Source organism: Stenella coeruleoalba (genome assembly GCF_951394435.1).
Source record: "Stenella coeruleoalba genome assembly, chromosome: 21".
In the NCBI taxonomy this organism is placed as follows: Eukaryota; Metazoa; Chordata; class Mammalia; order Artiodactyla; family Delphinidae; genus Stenella; species Stenella coeruleoalba.
This window is the reverse complement of record NC_137167.1, coordinates 27,457,862-27,479,563: the sequence shown is the minus strand read 5'-3', so window position 1 is coordinate 27,479,563 and position 21,702 is coordinate 27,457,862. Positions and strand designations below refer to the sequence as shown.

The 21,702-nt window shown below is 37.8% G+C and overlaps 1 protein-coding gene and 1 long non-coding RNA gene across 2 annotated transcripts in view; one reads left to right on the top strand and one right to left on the bottom strand.

Annotated features, from left to right (window-relative positions):
- LOC307179631 (CUB and sushi domain-containing protein 1-like) overlaps positions 1–21,702 on the top strand; it is a 958,766-nt gene that overhangs the window by 927,078 nt on the left and 9,986 nt on the right. The window lies entirely within an intron of this gene.
- The window catches only part of LOC307179632, a 142,124-nt gene continuing 125,398 nt past the window's right edge, over positions 4,977–21,702 (bottom strand). Inside the window, exon 6 of the long non-coding RNA XR_013825459.1 lies at positions 4,977–6,484. This is a non-coding gene — a long non-coding RNA (uncharacterized lncRNA). The remainder of the gene's footprint in view (positions 6,485–21,702) is intronic.

Genomic DNA, 21,702 nt, shown 5'->3' with positions numbered 1-21,702 from the left:
AAGTAGAAAACATTCTACATTTTAAAATTTAAACCCCAAATATTTCCAATGCACAATTTTAATTAAGAGCTATTTGTCTTAAATTGGGTAATGGGACTTGTGAGCTATTTTCAAGCTAATTGAGAACCATGCGGTACAGGACATGAACGTATTACTAAATAAATACCCCAGTTTCTCCAAACACATTTAACTGGCTTAACTGCATGAGAGCCCCTGATATGGCAGCTTTGCCATTCATTAATGTGTTCATTCTTTCATTTATTAAATAATGATTAAAACTACAGTGTTCAAAATACTGAGCAAAATATTTAGGGAAGAAAATAAAGATAAAAACAAACGCTGACTTCAGAGACCGTGTAGCGTAATACATACGAAGTAAGGGAAATTGTTTCTCTTTCATTGCAGCAAGTAAAATGTAAAAGAAAACTGATTGCCCTCGATATTTAAATAATTGCGGATTATTGTAATGCAGATACAGGCCACTTGGAGTGCCCAAGGGCTGTATTCTGATCAGGAGAGAATTTGCGTGACTCCACCCACCACCATCCCCACCATCCACTCTGATCCCCACCTGTCACTGCCATGTTCCTCTAGGCCAACCCCTTTACATCTGCATTCATTTCCGTTCACTTTCACTTGCGTGAGGATATATTCCTGTGTCTCCATGTCACGGATCTGTTTGCTCTCACGGTGTGAAATCAGGATCCCTACACATCTCTCTATGTGGTCAGCCTATTATTACTGATGCTGGTGTGATTAGGACCCTTGGTATTACAAGAGGAAGGGAACATGAGGGACATGGATATTCTCACCCCACGTGACACAGCAAAGAGGTGATGCAGCTTCAACTGGAATCCACGCCTGTCGGATGACACTGTGTTTGTCACCAACACCCTGGGCTACTTCAGACCCAACGTGGAGTCACCACCCTGAAAAGTGGATACTGGAACAAAAGTCTTCTGAGTCCAAAGTGGGTGGTGATTTCACAACAGAAGGATCTAGCAGTGACCAGATCTGGAGGGAGAGGTCTGTCTCTGAACGGAAGAAAACCGTCACAGAAGCAAAATAACCCAATTTAGGTTGGGTGTTCATTCAACCAACGTAATAGAGCAGGTGTGTGGACTGGATGCAGTGGCAGGGGTGGGACGCAGGGGCGGTCCTGTCTCCAGGGAGCTCTGGGAAGGGAAGCTCAAGTGTCCTCTCACCTGCCCAGGATCACCAAGAACACAACATGAAGGTAACAAAACTACATGAATCCTTATGGAGATGAGCACCGAGTAGCACCACTCTTCCTTCGGAAGTGTCTCAGAGAAGGAAAAAAGAAATTATTTTAGTAAATAAATACACAATCCATGTGTTCAGTGATGACTAAAGAAGTCACTGTTTTAAGACAGAAGAGGAAGATTTCTGCTTCTCATAATGGTGCTTTTGTTTATTTAATATTGTTTCCAGGAGCAAATACTAAAAACCCAATTCATCATCACTGATATTGACACCTCCGTGAAAGACCGGGGCCAAATCTTGACACATTACGTAGGAAGTATCCACACAAGTATCACCACTACCTTTTCTTTCTGACATTTGCTTTTTTTCAATTATTATTATTATTATTATTGATCTGTTTAGAGACTACCACAAATAGATTTTATATTAGAAATGGTGCCAGAGTGAATTAATCTCAAAGCATTTTTATTGGTAAAATGCTTTGGTAAAAGTAGACCGATTAGTGTTCTTACAGAGCAAAACCAGAGTCTTTGCCATAAAGAATCTATGGCTAGACTTCTTAAATGGCATTTTTCATCATGTCAAAGATGAATATCTGGGAAATTTTGGTGTTTGGGGAAATATTCTGAATCTGTAATGCTGAGGAGACTAAATAACTTGGGAACATTTTTCTCCAGTGATTTACCTGGAGAAGTATTTTGATTTAATTGAGAGGATGAGTATTACGCTGAGAAGCAGAGAGAATGATGTGTTATATTAACAAAGATGGGGAATTTTCTCCTGTGGGTGAGAAGAGACATAGTGTGCAATCACGCATTCATGGAGTTTTTGTAGCTTTTAGATTTCTGTTCAGTTTTGCTTGAATTCTGAATTCTCATGTGTGAAGTGAGAATTATAGTACAATTTACATTTTTCAAAATAATTTAATATATTTTGGAAAGGATTTGAATTGTCCAAACCACCCTAAAGGGTGGTGTTACCCCTTTATCACCTGTGAGGGTCTGAGGCAGGAGAGAGGAGTTTAAGATGCTTCAGACAGACGTTGGGTATAAATGGCTCTCGTTTTATTACAGTGTTGTGATTACAAAGTAACCCTAATCCTGTATGAATAATCAGTGCTCATTGGATAAACAGGCACAGGCCCCTCCCCCATCACCAGGCATGTTCTACTGTCACTAAAAGCAGAATTGTTAAGAACTGGAAGCAGAACTATTCCACTGGATGTTTGCTGACATCAGCATCTATGGCTTCAAATCTATTGATGTGATACTTAGCCCCTCATATAGTATCTGCCTACATTGGTTAATTCTACACTATGTGTGATAATTAGTTTTATATGTTAGCCAGATAAGTTTATATATGTTAACTCTAGCACTCAGGTATTTCATCAATCATTTATCTAGATATTGCTGTGAAGGTATTTTGTAGGCTTGATTGAAAACTACAGTCAGTTGACTTTAAGCAAAGGCGATGACCCTGGATAATGTGGGTGGGCCTTCTCCAATCAGTTGAAGGTCTCCATTCCAAAGACTGAGGTTTCCTAAAGAAGAAGAAATTCTTTTTTTTTGTTTTTGTAACTTTTTATTTTATACTGGAGTATAGCCGATTAACAATGTTGTGATAGTTTCAGGTGCACAGCAAAGCTACTCAGCTATACATATACATGTTTCCGTTCTCCCCCAAACGCCCCTCCCATCCAGGCTGCCACATAACATTGAGCAGAGTTCCCTGTGCTATACAGTAGGTCCTTGTTGGTTATCCATTTTCCATGGCTGAAATATGCCTGCCCTGCATATTTCAACCATGTCAGCCCCACAATTGTATGAGCCACTCTCTTAAATCTCTTTATGAATGGAATACAGTAACAGTTAAATGATTTCTCTATGAGCTTTTATCATAGCCTCTTGATTTCTTAATACTTCAATATATTAATATTTAAATTAATATTTAAGAAAATATTTACCATCAATTTTTTGCTTTGTCAATAATAAAATCCTTCAAGTCTACAAATAATTTTCTAAATGGTATGGCTTAACCTTCATCTGTAAATTTTCTTGGTAGTTTATAGGAATGAAAGTCTCTAAAGACAATTAAAAACTGCCCCAGATGTTGAAAATTTATTCCTTACTATATACAGTGAATGCCTAACCTTGTGCTTGGGGCATTTTAGACACACAGTAGTTTTAGGCTATAGAATGATTGGGGGAAGTATACATTATATTTTGAAACTCTAACACATTTTAAGGATTTGGAGAATATCATTTGCAAAATCCCTTATTAGATGACACTTAGTATATTGATGTTCCCTGATTCTGAGGAGAGAAAAAAATATTTCTTTTGGTTATTACATTCCATGACTGAAATGAAAATTCGTAAATAAAGGAAACATGTGATAGATACACTGTAAAAAAAAAATAGGTGTGAGTCATAGGAAGGTGGTTCTGTCATTTCTATTTTGAGCAACCTGTATATTTCCCACTCAGCCCAGCCCATCTGCTTAATGAGATGATCACCATGAGATAGATGTGTTTACTGAGGTGCCCAGAAGGCCCCTTGCAAGGGATTAAATATCTTTAAAAACCCATTATCATTAACAGAGCCTGTTTTATTTCACAGTTGTGCCAGTGCAATATGATCAAATGCTACTACTGGGCTTCACGACACACCCAGACATCTGACAAATGATGACAGGAAGAAAGGCAGAGCGGACACTGTATAAACCATAACACAGGAAGTCTGTCTTAGCATCACTTGGTCTGTAAAGAAACCAGAAAATACTACCAGGTTCCTGCACTTCTTCCCATGACAAAACCGAACATGTCCCCAAATGTGAACGTGTTTCCATGGTAGATTCAAAACGTTCTCCCTTCAGGCGTATAGCATAAGGGAACTTACCTGCGGAACTAGCACTGTGGTCTAATAGGTAAAGACATGCCACCCCCAACAAGTTAAATAAGTGGTAAAGAATATTCAGTAATCAGGGGCATCAGGTAAAATTATTTTCAAATTAAGAGACACAAAAACTATTGGAAATGTCCTTTTCAGCAGTTTTTTAAAAGATTCACTGTGAATCTTTTATTCACTGTAAATCTTTTCTTACATTCACATTAAAGTTTTGAATTTTGAAGGGGCAATAGGTCATAACAAGTAGACGTATATGACAAAATATTATTAAGGGCTGAGTTTGAGAAGCACAAGGTGAGCTAAGGAGGTAGGGATTGGGAACCATGGATGAAACAACCCCAAATTGAAGAAGGCAAGAGACACAGTGGAGAATGATGGGTCACAGGGAGTTTATGGGTCCTACACCAAGATCACAGCTCTAGCGATACTGTTGAATGACTGATAGGGTATTGGAATTGTTAAGTTCAGTGGATATCTGTTGCCTTTGTGATCATTATCTAATTACCCTTTACCTGTTATAAAATTCCCTCTGCTGATCCTCCTGGTGTGCATCACAGATAACATCATAACCATGTTTTCTCCTTGCAGTGGGGCATAAGAGTGCTTTGTGAAACCCACTAAATCCACCATACAGAATCCTTGCTCGTGTAAAAGCCTCCTTTCTGACCCTCATGTATGTCCTGATCCATTTCCTCCATCTTTTTCTTTCTCTATTCTAATTCTTATTTTACAATGTTTTGTAAGCCCCCTTTAAATTATTCCAAAGCCAGGGGTGCCAATGGGTAAAGAATGAGTAGGTAAAAAAATAAATTGATAAGTAAATGAATAATAAATCTACAACCAGAGAACACATTTCTACAAATGTTAATGATAAATAGGAACAATTTTAATGATAATTCAATTCAGAAACAAAATAGATATGTCAAAAATCTAAACCTCCTTCCCAAGTTTTTGCTTCTTTTTCTGCCTCCTTTCTGGTTTTCTGGAAGTTGAGACAACTAAAAAGTTAATGCTCAAGAAGCAAGCTTAAAAAATAGACAAGAGTTTTCAAAAGCAAAAACGCTTTGCTACCTCCTCATCAACAACCAACACTGTAATATAGAATCTCTTAGTATAAAAACAGAAGTCTGCAGGTGCATTTCTGAGTTGGGTTGTTTCTTTCCTCCCGTGTAATGATTGTAGTTGCTTGTCAGAGGGACAGAATGCTCATTAATTTGCTTGTAGAGTTATTGCCATGTTGCCCTTTCCCTTCCAGAAACACAGTAACTAAAAATTTCGATACTGTGTCAAGTCTTGTATACAGGCGCAAACTCTGCTCCATTTCCTGACACCACTTGTGTTGCAATATTGATGTGATACTTTCAATCTTTGGAGGATGGCATCCTATCAGAAACAGTTTTGTCTTCCGCGGTTTTCATCTCAAGTGTTTAAGGAAGCAAAAAGAAAGACAAGCAAACAAAACTAGTTCGAGATTTTTACACTGTACAGAGTGACACTTTGCTCCCTTAAGAAGTATTCCTCTGGCCAAATGGAAGAAGTTATTATCATCTGGCAATCGCCCTGAGTCCGCCCGTGTGCCTGCCAGGGCTGTAGAATCCACCACTCCCCCATCAGCTCCCCCTGTGCTTCATAAACCTCATAGTGCTGTTCTTTTTGGGGTGGAAAATACATATTCAGATTCAACACATATTCTTCACTGGGTCTCTCAGGTGTATACCCGGCGATTCAGATTCATGAGCATTTGAATAAAAGAAAAAAAATCTTTCTGAAATGCTTGCCGAGAGTCTGAAAGGCAAGTTAGTTTGTTGTCTGGGGTATTTCCAACCCTGAAATTGTGATATATCTTTGTCTATCACCGGCCTCAGTGCCTGGTATGTGGGAGACACTCATAAATACATATGGAATGAAAGGAGTGACAAAAACGATGTGTCTCGGGGGAAAAAGGTATGTTTGTCCCCACTGTGAATGTGAGACACACATCCAGTCTTTGTTTGGCCCCGTTTTTCTATCTCCTCCCTGTGGAAGAGGTTCTAGCTCCTCAGTGTGTTACTGAGTCCGAGCTCGTCCTGCCCGCCAAATGACAGGCCAGTAAATCCAGAGACACGGTGTTGGGGCAAGAAACAGCGACTTTATCAGAAAGCCAGCAGACCGAGAAGATGGCGGGTGGGTGGGCGGACTCGTGTCCCAAAGAACTATCTGACCGGGGTGAGACTTCAGGCTTCTTCTATACTAGAAAGGTAGATGGCGAGGCTGGTTGCTGCAGACTCCTTGGTGCTGGCCGGACCCTGGAGGGGGTGTGATAATCCTTTGCTCCCGCTGCTGTCTGTGTAGGTCTGGTCAAAATGTTCCTGTAAACCTGTAACAAGACACATGTTATTTTCTGTTCTGCAACTTTGTAGCTCTATATGAATAGAAATTGCCTTTAATGAATGATCTTGCCTTTAAAGATCAAGCCTGGGAAGCAAAGCCTTGAGAAAGGGCTATTATGTATATTTCAGGCTATAGGTAATGTTCCTTTATAAAGTGCAGAGCCAGCATGACTAAGCACAGGAGACAGATCACAGAGGTCAGAGCTAAAGGAATAGATCCAACGTGGAGTCGGGTCTGTTCTCTGTCACAAACAGAGCAGGGATGTAACGGGTTGGTGGTGGAGGGGCATAGACAGGGGACAAAGGAGTGGTGGGAAGTTTGGAATAAGGAATATGAGGAGAGAGTTCCCAAAGGCACACGGGGGTTCCCCACCAGTGACTTTGTCCCCATTGTAATCTCTTCCATCCAAGATGGGCCCACTATTCTCCTTTCTACCCATGCACGTGTTGCTCGCATTGGCTTTCATTCCTATCCCAGACCCCCGAAAACAGAAGCAGTCTCCTGGTTTCCCCTTTGTAGAGAAAAGGCGCAGCTCTTTTTAGATATTAGAGGGAGTTTTAATGCTACTAGCAATGCGGAAATAATATTTTGAGGAGCACCGATTCCTATGAAACCACCACCATTCTCCCTTCCTTCCAAAAAGGCTGGAGTGACCTCCAAGCCTATTCTTATAAAGGTTAAAATCTTAAGCTTGGAGTTGCATTGAACTAATTTCAAATATAGGTTGTGCCACATTGTACTGTAATTCCAAGTAGCGTCATTCTCGGTGGTCCTACCTGAAAATGAAAATATTAATAACCTCTTAGTTTTGTCACTGGAATTAAATATTTATGCAAAGTACATGACATAGTGTTCAATACATTTACATACTCAAATGAAAAGTAGCCATCGTTTTTAGTAAGTTTCAATGTATCTTCTTTTCATATACTCTCTTTAGGCATGTGGAAAAGTTTGTGAGGATGATGAAAGTCAGGCCATCAAAAGGTTAAATCAGGGCTTCCCTGGTGGCGCATTGGTTGAGAGTCCGCCTGCTGATGCAGGGGACACGGGTTTGGGCCCTGGTCCGGGAAGATCCCACATGCCGCGGAGCGGCTGGGCCCATGAGCCATGGCTGCTGAGCCTGCGCGTCCAGAGCTTGTGCTCCGCAATGGGAGAGGCCACAGCGATGGGAGGCCCGCGTACCGCAAAAAAAAAAGATAAATCAGTGCTACGTGGTAGTTGAAAGTACAGGCTCTCGAGGTAGACTTCTGAGGACCAGATTCTACCTCCATCACTTCCAGCTGGGACGAAAACAAGTGACCAGCCTCTCTGAGACTGTTTCCACATCTTTAAATGGGGGCAATAATAGCTTGACTTCATGGTTTTGTATGTTTAGAACTGAATGAATTAGTATATATAAACTGCTTAGAACAGTGCCTGGGACACTGTGTGCTACATACATTTAACTATAGCTGATACCCACAAATCTGTGCAAAGTTCTTCAGTCCAGGACTTGTGTGATGAGAACTTTTAAGATTTAATCTCTTAGCAACTTTCAGATATGCAAAACAGTATTATTAACTGCAGTCACCATGTTGCACCTTACATTCCTCTTTTTAATAACTGGAAGTTTGTACCTTTTGATCCCCTTCACGCATTCCACCTACCCCTCCCCACCAACCCTCTGCCCCTGGAAACCAGCAATGTGTCCTCTGTATCTGTGAGCTTTGTTTTTTGTTTGGTTGGTTTTGGTTTTTTTCTATTTTAGATTCCATGTATATAAGTGAGATCATGTGGTATTTGTCTTTCTCTGTTGACTTATCTCACTTAGCATGATGCCCTCAAGGTCCATCCATGTTGTCACAAATGACAAAATTTTATATTTTTTATGGCTGAATAATATTCGTGTGTGTGTGTGTGTGTGTATAGCACATCTTTTTTTATCCATTCAACCAGTGATGGACACTTAGGTTGTTCCCATATCTTGGCTATTGTAAATAAAGTTGCAGTGAACTTTGGGGGTGGCTCTATCCTTTCACATTAGTGTTTTCATTTTCTTTGGATACCCAGAGGTGGGACTGCTGGGTGATATGCTAGTTCTATTTGTGCTTTTCTGGAGGAATCTCTATGTTGCACAAATTTACACTCCCCACAACAGTGCACAAGGGTTCCCTGTTCTCCTCATCCTTACCAATACTTGTTTCTTGTTTGTTTTTTCTTTCCATAAAACCCATTCCGATAGATTTGAAGTGATCTCTCATTGTGGTTTTGGTTTGCATTTCCCTGATGATTAGTGATGTTGAAGGTCTTTTCATGGCTCTACTGGCCATCTGTGTGTCTTTTCTGGAAAAACGTCTGTTCAGATTCTTTGCTCATTTTTCAGTTAGATTCTTTTCTTGCTAATGAGTTGTAGGAGTTCTTTATGTATTTTGGGTATTAGCCCCTTATCAGATAAATGATTTGCAGCTCTTTCCCCCCATTCTGAGGATTGCCTTTCACTTTCTTGATGGTTTACTTTGCTGTGAAGTTTTTTAGCTTGATGTAGTCCCACTTGTCTATTTTTGCTTTTGTTAACTTTGCTCTTGGTGTGCAATCCAAAAAATCATCACCAAGACCAATGTCAAGGAGCTTATTACCACCTATGTTTTCTTCTAAGAGTTTTATGGTGTCAGGTCTTATGTTCAAGCCTTTAATCTATTCTGAGTTAACTTTTGTTCATGACGTGAGATACTGGTCTGGTTTTCCCAACAGCGTTTATTGAAGATACTGTCTTTTTCCCGTTGTGTATTTTTGGCTCCTTTGTTGTAAATTAATTGACTGTATATGCATGGGTTTATTTCTGGGCTCTCTATTCTGGTCCATTGATCTATGTGTCTGTTTTTATGTCAATACCATACTGTTTTGATTACTATAGCTTTGTAATATACTTTGAAATCAAGGCATGTGATGCTTCCAAGTTTGTTCTTTCTCAAGATTACTTTGGCTATTTGAGATCTCTTGTGGTTCCATACAGATGTTAGGATTATTCTATTTCTGTGAAAAATGCCATTGGAATTTTGATAGGGATTGCACTGAATTTGTAGATTGCTTTGGGTAGTATGGACATTTAAACAATATTAAAACCTTCTCTAGTCAATCAACCAGGGACACTATTTCTAAGTGTCATTAATTAGCTGGGTCTCCATATATTAATATTTTCTGATTAAAGTAACTTGATTGAGATGCAATTTATATACAGAAACTTCACATATGTAATATATGCAATTTGGTGGGTTTGAACATATTTTGATACTATGTTTTCTTAGTCTTTGGTAGTCCTTAAAGAGTTTTGATATCCCTACTCAGGCATGCCCACCATCCCATTTTCTCTCCCTGTGTATCACTGTATTGATATCATCAGGAAGAGTGACTGCACAGTATTTACTGATATTTTTATGGAACAGAATAGAGTAATAGAAGTGGCATAATTGTCATGTGTAATGTCAAAACACTTTGTTCAAGCCCCAAATCCTCTATCGATTTGGTTGATGTTGGCTGACAGTCTGTTAATGTAAGTAGAGAAAATAACATGTAGGACAAGAGTCAAGTTTATTTCCTTTTATTTTTTTGTATTATGTGTCTCAAATGGAACCTAAGCGTCAACTTAAGAAAGTCTGTGAACTCATGAGATGGGGAATCTATACCTTTTATTTCAGCAGATTAAGGTAGAGGATGCTTTAACAAGCTCAAGGTTCTAGTGTGAAGGCTTCATTCAGACTGATTGGTTCGGTTCAGCAAAGTCTCCTTCATTGTGCCTTCAATGGAATACTTAATGAATTTCAAATATTAAGCGATCTCCATCACTCTGGAAAAGGCTTTATTTAAATACTTCTTATACAATGTTTAACAATAGGCGAGAGTGTTAAAATTCACATCTCCTGGTTGGCAACATTGAGATGTGTGGTGGTGAAATGTTCCTCCTGCCTGGCTTGACATGAGGTTTGAAAGCAAAGAACAAAATCTCGTGTTAATGTGTGTCCAGTGCATTTTGGGGTTTTGGGTTTTTTCATTCATCTGAAACTAAACAGCCTCAGAATGAGAGTTGTATTTTTCACAACAAAAATAAAACTATAAATGTATTTGATGTTTGCCCTTCCCAGGAACACTTTGTGGTGATTTGCTTATATTATGAAATCCTACCAACAATTCTACAAGCCAGGCAATAAGATTCTATGGATTTTTGCCAAAAAAAAAAAAAAGAGAGAGAGAAATGGAGAGAAACTTGCTCAGAGTCACAGGGTATGAATCCAGGATCTGATCTTGAGTTATGTTATCACCGTGTTCCAAATCGGCAAATGTCACTCTGTCCTCTCAAAAAGCGTAACTCTCCACTGGTATGGTTCATTTATGCAAGATGCATACTCTCTAGAGAGCTGCTGTACAACACTTTACCTACAGTTAATAACACTGTCCCGCACACTTAAAAATTGTTAAAAGGATAAATCTCGCGTTAAGTGTTCTTACCACACAAATGCAAAATGTGTGATTCTAACTCTTCATTTTGGCTTCATATCAGATACAATTTTTTCAACCATTCTGTGTAAGTGAATTCCCTTTGTTTCCATTTTTTGTCATTTTAACTAATATTGTAATAAGTGTACATTCCCCATGGGAGAGAGAACCCCACTACCGGGATTGCCTCACCTCACCATGTGGGTTTGTTTCACTTTTATTAGTTACTGTCAGATTGTTTCACAAAATTTTTTGCCAATCTACTAAATTTATATGTTTATATGTATATATATATTACAGAGAGAGATCTTTAATTTGCATTATCCCATTTTTTGTGTGTTTGCATGTGCTCCCCCATAAATATTATTTATTTACATGTTTGGCTCACTTGCCTATTAGGATGTGTTTCTTGTTCCTGGTTGTAAGTGTTCTTTTTGTTTTAATTTACGATATTCTCTGTAATTGCTTCACTGTGGACACACTGAATTGTTCTCAGTATTTATACTGCTTGCATCCATCTGCGTTAATTGATATTGTTAGTGGTATCTTTGAGGGCTTTTTGTGGCAGCTAGAGGCTCATTAAGGTGTGCCCACCAGGTGGTCACAGGTAAGGGGATACTAGCAGTTCCCCACTCTTCCCAAGAGCCCACAAAGCTTCCAGGAGGAGAGGTTCAGATGATGCACGCTAACAGTAGGAAAGTGGCGTGGATCCACCCAGTTCCCTGAGGGACCACCCAGGGCATATGATGCTGAGGTTGGCAGTGAGAAGGAAGGAACAGGTGCCTTGGCCCCTTCTGCCTTAAGGCTGGACCCAAACCGTGCAAGTTTCCTTGTGTGGTGTTTCCCTAGATGGTGGTCAACAGGCAAAGGCTTGGGGCCTGAACAGTACCTCACTGTGGGAACCATCTAGAAAATTCAGTTCATGGAAATAGAGAAGAAAAGAACACATGTCATGGATATTCGTTTCTGAAGGTCCGGGGGTGGGGGGTTGGAAAAGCCTTGGCCATCACATGGTGCCAGGTGTGATGGGAAGTATCCCTTCAGGCCCTGGTGACCTTTTCTGCCCTTGACCATCACTTCCCAGGATGAGCCTGGTCCCCAGCTTTCAGATGAGGTACCTGCTCGGCTGTGACATGCCACACTTACACAGACCCGAAAGATCAGCATTTGTACACTTGAGGCTGTGGCCTAATTTAGCAACTCCAGTTACTTATATTAGGAGATGCCTGAAGCTGGAAAACTGCGCTCAGAACCAAGCCATCTTCTTCCCCATGGATCCCCGAAACTCTGCCGATATGCCTATTTCTCCTTGTGTTCATGGCCTCTTCTCTGCACAAAAGTGTTCTTGTATAAAAACATTTCAGATAATCATTACATGTGAGCATCTTTATCTGTATAGCATTATATATGTTTATACATGTTTAGTGTATAGAGTATTTATGCAAATAAGCTGTATTTTCTTCTGTAGAGAATTTTTATCTTTTAATCGAGGCAGAAAACATTTTTCTAATCCCTCTATTAGTCATATCGTTTTTTTTATTTTAAAATATTGATAGGTTTTTACATAAAGTCTTATCCATTTGGAATTTATTTTTATAAATGCTATTTGGTGGGGTTCCATGATTATTTTATAATGATTTTTTTCAAAGAAACAGATTTTGAGTTTCTCTTATTATTTTATATTCTTTGCAATAATCATAGTTCTATCGTTGGTAATTATTTTTCCCTAATTTTAAAAATTGTTTTTTCCTCTAATTGCTTAATAGGGTATTAAAAGAAGGGTTTTCCTTTTTTTTTCATTACTGAGTCATTTAAGGCTATAAATTACTCTCTGAATTCAGCTTTCATTGAGTTGGACTGGATTAGATTTGAGCTGCATTTTGTTGTTCTTTCCACTGCATTCACGACAATTTTCCATTTTGATTTATTTAATGATTATTGCTTAAAAATCAGTTTTCTCCTATTGAGGTGTAATTCAATAATATATAATTCAATAATAATCATATAATATACAATTAAACATTTGAGTGTGGTTCAGAGACAGTACCTTCACAATGTGCAATCACCATCTCTCTCTAGTGTCAATTTTTTTTTTTTTTATCACCCAGAAGAAAACTCCATTCACCCCTATAATAATCCCTCCCATTCTCCCCCCTCCCCTCACCCTATCCCTTGGCAGTCACAAATCTGCTTTCTATCTCTGTCTATTCTGGATATTTCAAATGAAAGAAGTCATACAATTTGTGACCATTTGGATCTGGCTTCTTTAACTTAGCAGAATGTCTGTAAGGTTCACCCAAGTTGCAGCATGTATCAGGACTGTAATTCATCCCCCTCTTTCATGCTTGAATAATAGGGCCTTGTACCTATGCCATCATTTATGTATCTTGAAGGATACCTGAGCTGTTTCTACCTTTTGGCTTATTGTGAATAATGCTGCTATGAACATTCATGGACACACTTCTGTGTGGACACATTTTCACTCCAGTTAACTAAATACCTAGGAGTGGAATTGCCGGGTCATATGGCAATTCCACGTTGCACTGTTGGATGAACTACCAGATTGCTTCAGGGTGATTGCCTTCTTAACAATATTGTCTTCCAGTCCATAAATGTGGGATGTCTGTTCATTTAATTAAGTCATCATTCCTTCAGCAGTGCTTCCTGGCTTTCAGTATCCAGGTCTTATATCTCTTTGGTTACATTTATTTGTAGATATTGATTCCTTTGGATGCTATTGTAAATGTAATTGGTTTTTAACCTTCCTTTTTTGGATTGCTTATCACTGGTGTCTAGAAAACAAAATGATTTTATATGTTGATCTTGCATCCTACATCTTTGCTGAATCTGTGTATTAGATCTAGTAGTGTGTGTGTGTGTGTGTGTGTATTCTTTGGGACTTTCTATATATAGAATCATTTCATCTGAAAATAGAGTTTACTACTTTACTTATAATTTGGATGCCTTTTATTATTTTTTCTTGCTTAATTACTCTGGATAGGACCTCCAGTACAATGTCAAATAGCAGTGGTAAAAGTAAGCATCAAAACTGTCTTGTTTCTGATTTTAGGGAGAAAGGTTTCAATTTTTCACTATTAAGTTTCATGCTGTGGGTTTTTCATTTAAGCATATTCCCTTTTATTCCTAGTTTTCTGGGTGCTTTTATAATGAAACAATGTTGAATTTTGTTAAATGCCTTTTCTCTACTGAGATGATCATGTAATTTTATTTTGTTTTTTCCTTCGTTAATGTGGTGTGTCACATTCATTGGCTTTCTTATCATGAATAACCCATGTCTTCCTAGGATAAACTTCACTTGGTTCTGGTGTAGAATCCTTTTAACGTGCTGTTGGGTTCAATTTGTGGTATATTTTCCTGCATTAACAAAATGCTGACCCCATAGAAAATGTTAGAAAGTATTCCCTCTTCTATATTTTGGAAGTTTTTTGAGCATGATTGGTGTTAACTCTCCTTAAAATGTTTGGTAGTATTCACCCATGTCATCATCTGGTCCTGGACTTTTCTTTGTTGCCATGTTTTTGTTACTGATTCCATCTGTTTTATAGGACTGTTAAATTTTTCTGTTTCTTCTTTAGTCAGTTTTGGCGATTTCTAGTATGTTTCTAGGGATTTGTCTATTTCTTCTACATTATTTAATATGTTCACCTACAAGTTTTCATAGTGAATTCTTATAATCCTTTTAATTTCTGTAAGGTTGATAATATACACACTTTTCTGATATTTATTATTTGTGTCTTTTTTCCTAAGTCTAGCTAAAGGCTTAATTTGTTGATCCTTTCAAAGAATTAGCTCATGATTTTGTTGTTTCTTTATATTGTTTTTCTATATTCTATTACATTTATCTCTGACCTGATCATTAGTTTTCTCTTCCCTTTCTAGTTCCATTAGGTGTACACGTAGGTATTTATTTGAATGGAGTAATTTATGGTTTTAACTTTCCTTCTGAGCACTGCTTGTGCTGTACCCCATAAGTTTTGGGAGATTGTATTTTTAATTTTGTTTGTGCCAAAATATTTTCTAATTTCCCTAACAATTTCTTTGCCCCATTGGGTTATTTAAGAGTAGGTAGCTTAGCTTCCTGTTTTCCTTCTGCTAACTGATTTGTTAACTTTATTACATTATGGTTATAGGAGATACCTTTCATGATTTCAATCTTTTAAAGTTTGTTGATAATTGTTTCAAGGTCTAACATATGGAAAAGCTCAATGTTCCATGTGCACTTGAGAAGAATGTCTATTCTGCTGTTTTTGGGTAGTGTGTCCTTTAGGCCTAGTCAGATTACAACGTTGTTTAAGTTCTCTATTTCCTGAGTGATTATCCATCTAGCTGTTTTGTCTATTATTGAAAGAGTATTGAAGTAGAACTATTTTTGTAGAAGTATTTCTCTTTTAAGTTCTATCAAAGTTTGCTTTATATATTTTGTGTTCTGTTTTTGGTTAGTATAAGTTTGGAATTGTTTCATTTTATGATGAATTGACCCTTTTATCAATAAATAATGCCCTTGTTTCTTACAACAATTTTTACCTTAATAATCTCTTTTGTCTATTATTAGTGTAGTCACTGCAAGTCTTCTGATTTCTATTGCATGGCATATATTGTTTTTCCATACGTTTACTGTCATTCTATTGCTGTCTTTAGGTCTTAAGTGAATCTCTTGAAAACAGCATGTCATTAGATAAATTTTTCCCATTCTGCCTTGCTCTTTCACTTGGTGAATTAAGTCCACTTACATGGAAAGTGTTACTAATATTGCAGGACTTCTGCCATTCCGCTCTTTGTTTTCTATCTGTCTACTTTGTGTCCCTCGATTCCTCCACTACTGCTTTATTTTCCTGTGAGATATTCTTCTAGTGCACCATTTTGACTCCCTCCTAATTTCCTTGCCTGTATATATTTTTCGTTCCTTTCTTAATGGTTACTGTGGTAACTGCATTAAAATTCTAAATTATGCCAATCTCGTTTAATACCAAATTAGCTTCAATAAAATATATTAACTCTGCACTTTTACAGCTTCGTCCCCCTCCTTTACGTGGTTATGATTACAAATTGAATCTTAATGTTTTTGTGCCATTGACATTGATTTATAATTCATGTTTTATGCATTTACATTTTAAAATCATATGGAAAACAAAAAAGGGGAGTTTCAAAATAAACCTACAATAAATCTAGCTTTTTAATTTACCTATAGTAGGTATCGTGACCAGAGATCTTCACTTTTTCATGTTGCTTTATGTTAATATCAGGAGTCGTTCGGTTTCAAAGTGTAGGACTTTCTTTAGCATTTCTCTTTAGTAATGAAATTCCCCAGCTTTCTTTTATCTGCGAATGTCTCAATTTCTCCTTCATTTTGGAAGGTCAGTTTTACCAGATATAGAATTCATTTTTGGTAGCTGTTTGTTTTGCTTTGTTTTTTCTCTTCTTTTTGCACTTTATCATCCTACTGCCTTCTGGGTTCCATGATTTCTGTTAATGTTATTGAAGATTCCTTGTTTGAGACAAGCTGATCCTCTGTCTTTTTATACCATGAATACAGTGGGTCTTAGTGCACATCCCTTTGAATTTACCTTCCCTGGAATTCATTGAGCTTCTTGGATGTATATGTTTTTCACCACATTTGGGAAGTTTTGTCCATTAGTTCATTTTTTCTGTTTCTTTCATTCTCTCCTTATTCTGTGACTTCCATAATGCATATGTTGATACCCTTAATGGTGCCCCATATGTCCCTTAGGTTCTGCTCATTTTCCTTTGTTCCTTATTTTTTTCGGCTACTCAGAGTTGATAGTTTCAATTGCCCTATAATCAAGTTTGCTGATTTTTCTTCTGCCTGCTCAAATCTGTTGTTGGACTCTTCCAGAGGTTTTCATGTCAGCTATTATATTTTTCAGGTCCACATTTTCTACTGGTTTCTTTTTATATTTTTTATCGATATTCCCTACTTATTCATGCATCATTCTCTTAATTGCCTTTTCTTTAAATTTTGTTTTTTTTCATTGAATATATTTAACACTGTGTAGATTTAAGGTATACAACATGTTACTTTGATACATTTATATATTCTATTATGATTGCCATGCCAGTGATATTTATCACATTGCATTATCATAATACAATATTCACATTGCATTATCATAATACAATATTGTTGTCTTTAATGCACAGTATAGTGAATAGATCTCTACAGCTTAGTTACTAATTAAGTTTGTAAGCTTAAACAACTTCAGTCTTATCCCCACACTCCCTCCATTCCCTGGTAACCATCATTTGACCCTCTGTGTTTTTATGTTTGACATTTTTAAATACCATATATGATATCATAAAGTAATTGTTTCTCTGACATCTCACTTAAGCATAATGTGCTCAAGGTTCATCCATGTTGTTGCAAAAGGTAAGATATCCTCCTTGTGTCTGAAAAATAGTCCACTGTGTATATATACCACATATTTTTGTACCCATTCATTTGTTTGGGGGCATTTAGGTTGTTTACCTATCTTAGCAGTTGTGAAGAATGCTGCAGTGAACATGGGAGGGCAGATATCTCTTTGAAAACCTGTTTTTATTTCCTTTGGGTACATACCTCAGAAGTGGAATTTCTGGATTGTAGAGTAGGTCTGTTTTTAATTTTCTGAAGAAGCTCTATATTGTTTTCCAAAGCAAAAGAACCCTTATACCCTGTTGGTGGGAATATAAACTGGTCCAGCCTTTTCACCACATCCTCACCAGCAGCTGTTGTTTCACCCTCTTGAGGAAAGACATTCTAACAGGTGTGTGGTGATATTTCATGATTCTCATTTGCATTTTCTGATAATTTGTGATGTTGGGCATCTTTTCATATGCCAAAGTTGGCCACTTTGATGTCCTCTGAAAGAAATGTGTATTTAGTTCTGCCCACTTTTTAATCAAATTATTTTTTTCAGTTGTAGGAGTTCAAAATACATTTTGGATATTAACCCTTATATGTGAGGGTTAGTAATAATACATGGTTTGCAAAAAATTTCTTCCCTTCTGTAGGCTGTCTTAATTTTTTTTAAACTGTTTATTTTGCTGTGCAGCAGCTCTTGAGTTTGATGTAGTCCAATTTGTGTTTTTGGTGTCATGTCCAAAAACTCCTTGCCAAGACCAATGTCAAGGAACCTCTTCTCCATGACTTCTTCTAGACATTTTATCATATCATTTTATGTTTAAGTCTTTGAGGTAATTTTTTGTGAGTAGCATGATATAGAGGTCCAATTTCATTGTTCTGCATGCGTTTCTTCAGTTTTTCCACTACTGTGTTGTTGAAGGGAATATCCTTTCCCCCACTGGATTTTCTTGGCTCCCTTGTCAAGTAATAGTTGACCATATATGCCTGGATTTAATTCTAGGGTTTCTATTCTGTTCCATTGTTCTATGTGTCTGTTTTTTACTCTCATGGATTTGTAGTATAGTTTGCAATCAGGAAGCTGATACCTTTGTTCTTTTTTCTCAGGATGGCCTTGGCTATTCTTTTGTGGTTCCATGTGAATTTTAGAATTGGTTCTTCTATTTCTATGAAGAACGCTTTTTGGTATTTTGAGGGGGATTGAGTGGTATCTGTAGATGACTTTGCATGCTATGGATGTTTTAACAATAGTAAATCTTCCAATCCATGAACATGGTATGTCTTTTCATTTGTTGTGTGTCTTTTGATTTCTTTAGGCAAAGTCTTAAAGTTTTCATTGTATAGATTTTTCACTTCCTTGCTTAAATTCATTCTTAAATATTGTTTTTGATACGATTATGAATGGGATAGTTTTCATAATTTTTCAAACGTCTCGTCAAAGTAAGGCAACTTCTTTATATATGTTGATTTTGTATCCTGCAGTTTAACTGAAATTGTGGATTAGTTCCAACACTTTGATTGACTCTGGGATTTTTCTGTATATATAATCATATCATTGGATGTATTTTTTTTAGTATCAATTGTATTCTTTTGTTTCTGAGTCTTCTCTTTTTAGTTAGCTAAAGGTTTGTCAATTTTATCTTCTTGAAGAATTTTGTTGATCCTTTCATTTATTCCTTTTTTTGCGGTACACGGGCCTCTCACTGTTGTGGCCTCTCCCGTTGCGGAGCACAGGCTCCGGACGCGCAGGCTCAGCGGCCATGGCTCACAGGCCTAGCCGCTCCAGGGCATGTGGGCTCTTCCTGGACTGGGGCCTGAACCCGTGTGTCCCCTGCATCGGCAGGCGGACTCTCAACCACTGCGCCACCAGGGAAGCTCTTAAGTTGTTCTTTTTGTATTTCCTTGAGGTGTGAAGTTAGGTTGTTTGAGATCCTTCTGATTTGTAATTCATGTGTTTATTACTATGAACTTTCCAAACTAGTTTTGCTGCATCCTGGAAGATTTGATATTTCCCTATTTGATTTATTCTTTGACCTACTGGTTGTTTAGAAGTATGTTGTTTAGTTTACACATATTTGTACTCACTTCCTCTTGTTGATTTCTAGTTTCATACCATTGTGGTCAGAAAAAATAGTTGGAATGATTTCAATTTTCTTGAATTTGAGAAAGGACAGGTTTGTCTTCTGTCCTTTCATATGATCCTGGAGAATGTTGTGTATGCACTCAATGTATATTCTGTTGCTGTTGGGTGGAATATTCTATAATATGTCTGTTAACTGCTTTTGTTCTAAGGTATAGTTCATTTCCATATTGATTTTCTGTCTGGACAATCTGTTCATTTTTGATAGTGAGGTATTGAAGTCTCCTGTTACTGTATTGTTAAATTCTCCCTTGATCTACTATTATTTGCTTGATATATTTCCATGCTCTGGTGTTGGGAATATATATGTGTGTGTTATATCTTCTTGATGTACTGACCCTGTTATCACTGTATAATGACCTTTGTCTAATGTTCATATTTTTAATGTCACAAATTATCTGTTACCCCATTGTAGTATAGATATTTTTAATGCTCTTTCTCTTTGATGTTTGTTTATACTATAATTAACACACTATTCAAAAATTCTGACTACTTCTCCCACCTTATTCAAATTTTTGTGTACTTTTGACTTTTTGTTCAGCTTGAAGTGATCCTTTCAATCTTCCTTGTACAGCAGGTCTAGTGGGAGTGACCTCCCTCAGCTTTTGTTTGTCTGGGAAAGCCTTTACTTCTGCATATCTAGAGGATGACTTTGCCAGGTGGAGTATTCTTAGCTGGCAAGTGTTATCTTTCAATACTTTGAATATGTTATTCGACTCTTTCCTGGCTTATACATTTTCTGCTGTGAGCCTGGTTGGGGAGAGGGGCAGTTCCTTGTAAGTTACTTTCTCTTTTTTTCCTGGCTGACTTTAAAATTCTTTATCACTGACTTTCCAGAATTTCATTATCATGTGTCTGGGAGAAGGTGTTTTTGCATTGAGATAAGGTGTATTGTTGATGTCTATGTCCAGTCCATTATTCTTGCTTTTCTAAATAGAATCTGATAACTCTCACAGAGTTTCTTCACTTTCTAAAAGTCTCTCCTTTTCCACCTGAACCATTTCTAAATCCCTGTCTTCTAGATCACTTATTCTCTCTTCCATCTTATCTGCCCTATGTCCAACACTTGCACACAGTCTTCATTTCATTTTTGAGTTCTTCAGGTATAGAATTTGGTTCTGTTTTAGAATGTAAATTTCTTTGATAATGATAAAGTACTTCTGTTCATTTCTATTCCTATTCCTGAGATCACTGCATTGCCTTTGAGTTTTCTAGTAGCTCACGGAACTTCTTCGGAACAGCTGTTTTGAATTCTTTATCTGTTAGAGGATAATAGTCTGAATCTTTGAAGTCAGTTGCTGGAGAATTGTCATTTTCTTTCTATTGTACCATACTGCCGTGATTTTCCATGGTGTTTGCTGAGTTGAAGAAGCCCGTCCCTTTCTAGTTAGATTAGACTTTGTTCAACAGATTGCTAACTAACTAGAAGCCTTTTGTTTGTTTCCCAGAAGGTGTCAGGATAGCACAAGTTTTGGGTTTCTCTTACCAACGCTGACTCCCAGCTAAGGTTGGGAGAGGCCTGTAACAAAACAGAAAGGACTCATGGCAGAGAAGGGGACGTGTGTGCTTAGCACTTGGGGATCTGCATGTGCCCGCAGGCCCCTGGGGCCGGGAGGTGGGGATCCTTGAATAGGGATCTCTTGCCAGAATCCTGGGGCAGAGAGCAGAGTTCTCTTTGGTGGCCTTCTGCCCTCCAAGAACTCTGGGCGCTGGTGAGGAGCCACAAGCCTGTGCAGCCACCCTATTGTATCATATCCATATGTATACATATGTACATATATACACACACATCTCCCCTCCAACATGTCCTCGACTGTCTCAGAGTAGCTGCATCACCCTGGATGTTTTGCATGATTATTCCTATCTTTGGTCACAAATTCAATTTAGATAGATAATTTATCATTTTTAGATGCTTAGTCTAGGACTCAAGTCCAGGCCTTGCTGTTAAAATCCCACAAGTGGAGGAAAGGGCAGCATTCTACATAGACTTAAGTTGCCATTAACCAACCCCTATCCATCTCATTCATTAAGATGTATGCATTGTGCTCTTCCTCTGTGCATATGACACCAGCTGGTACTGCAGAAGAAAGCTCGCCATTCAAGGACTGGGGAAAGAGCCAGGAGGAGATCCAGTCCATTCACAGTCCACTTTAGAACTGAAACCACTGTGTCACTCCCTGCCAGCCACACACCAAATAGGATTTCAGCTTAACAG